General features: G+C 37.1%; 1 long non-coding RNA gene across 1 annotated transcript in view; it reads right to left on the minus strand.

The window, feature by feature from the left end:
• Positions 1-752: 752 nt before the first annotated feature.
• Positions 753-1,961, minus strand: part of LOC135105618 (uncharacterized) — a 56,880-nt gene continuing 55,671 nt past the window's right edge. Inside the window, exon 3 of the long non-coding RNA XR_010270925.1 lies at positions 753-1,961. This exon is cut by the window's right edge and continues 574 nt beyond it. This is a non-coding gene — a long non-coding RNA (uncharacterized LOC135105618).

The raw sequence follows: 1,961 nt of genomic DNA on the forward strand, positions 1-1,961 counted from the left end.
AGAGAGAGAGAGAGAGAGAGAATTTGTGGATCCAGCAAACAAAGTGGGGGAAATAAAGAACAAAGTCTTACCCTCATGACTTATTTAAAGTAAAGATTTTGAAGATAAAGACTTGACGTGTGTGTGTGTGTGTGTGTGTGTGTGTGCGTCTAATGTGTTTAGTGTAGGAGCAATTTGTTAGGCCACGCTAGTTACTGGAATCATGTTGTGTGCTGTGTGTTGAGGTCAATAAAATATCTATCTATCTACCTCTCTATCTACCTACCTATTTATCTATCCATCAGTACGTATACCTGGGTGTGTGAATCCCTCGTAAGTCGTAGCTGAATACAAAATAATTTCTATAGTAAAAAAAAAAGTGCTGTTTTTTTCTTTTTTTTTTTACTCCAAAAGTGGTTGTGGACGTGCATCGGTTAGCCATTTTTTTTTTTTTTCATCACGACGCTCAGAGTTTTTACAGATTGCCGAGGTTCATCTAATCGGTGTATAATTGCCTAGTATTTTTCCATGTCCGACTTTTCCTATAAAAAACGAGTGTCTGATAAAGAATTCCAGTCGCTTCTCTCTGCGGTGCCTAGTAAGGATTTATGGAAGATTATAGAGAGAGAGAGGGAGAGAGAGAGAGAGAGAGAGAGAGAGAGAGAGAGAGAGAGAGAGAGAACCGCGCGCCTACATTATGTTAAGGAAATGTAAACACACTCAGTAAACAGACACAAGGAGAAGCTTAAGTAATCAACATTTTTTATTTCCGAGGTGCTCAAAGTTTCCCTGCTTCCAAGGTTTATGAGACATGTAGTGAGGAAGCAAAATGACAGACACTTAGATTTACTACAACAACATGACCTTTTCCCTCTCAGATACTTCTCCGTCTTCACTTTCTTGTCCACCTTCTTTCCTTCATCTGTGTTTCCCTTGTGTCGAATCTTGAACTGGGAAACAGGAAAACCAAAACAAAGGACTAGGATAACTATCGTACTTTCTTATGATTTGACTGTATATATTTCTTTCTTTTTATTTCTCCTATGTCGGTCGTTGAACAGGAGAAACTAGGCAAACTTAGGCAAAAGACCAGGAGGAGTATTGTATATCGTTGTGATTTCTCTTCATCGGGTATCTTTCTTTTGTATTTTTCTCATATCGATCCTTTACTGGAGAAGCTAATAGGAAAACCCAAGAGATAGAAGAACAGGCATGCTATTCTAATCCCTAATGATTCGACTATATTATCTTCTAAGAGATTTTTTTTTTTTTTTTACTGTAGCACAAGGGGAAAATATAGCATTCCTGTCACAATTTCAGTTTCCTTACCACATTTCTGAGTCTTTTATATTCGTTTTTTTTGTCGAGTTATTTTGCTGTTTAAGCTTCCTGACTCGAGGAGCTGCCAGCGCGGAGTGAGCGGCGCCTGGTCCACACGGCAGCATTGATCGGCCGCTCCCGTCGTGGCCCAGTTCCGTGTTTTGGAACGCTTGGTTCTCTCACGGCGACTGTTCTCAGAGGCCATGCAGATTACTAGTCGGGTTCTCATGAGTGTTTCCTTCTCTTAATGATGTAGAAGCTTTGTTACATTATCGCAAAAATCAATAAAACTCCCTTGAAAACTCCGCTACTTTTTTACTAGAGCTTGTTAAAAATAGTTGAAATAAGATAAAGATGATTAATTAGGTTCTCATGAATTGTTTTTTTTTTTGGGTTGAAATTCTTTATTACATCATCACAAAAATCATAAAAACTCCCTTTAAAACTCATCTGATTTTTACTGTAGCATGTTAAAAATAGTTGAGATAAGATAAAGATGAATAGTTAGGTTCTCATGATATTTCTTTTTTTTTCTCTTGATTATATAGAACCTTTGTTATTCATTACAACAATCATAAAAGCACTCTTGAAAACTCCATTGACTTTCACTACAACTTGTTAAAAAAAAATCGAGATTAAACCCTGAATATTTGGGATTATAG

This window comes from Scylla paramamosain, chromosome 1 (genome assembly GCF_035594125.1).
Source record: "Scylla paramamosain isolate STU-SP2022 chromosome 1, ASM3559412v1, whole genome shotgun sequence".
NCBI classification, from domain to species: Eukaryota; Metazoa; Arthropoda; class Malacostraca; order Decapoda; family Portunidae; genus Scylla; species Scylla paramamosain.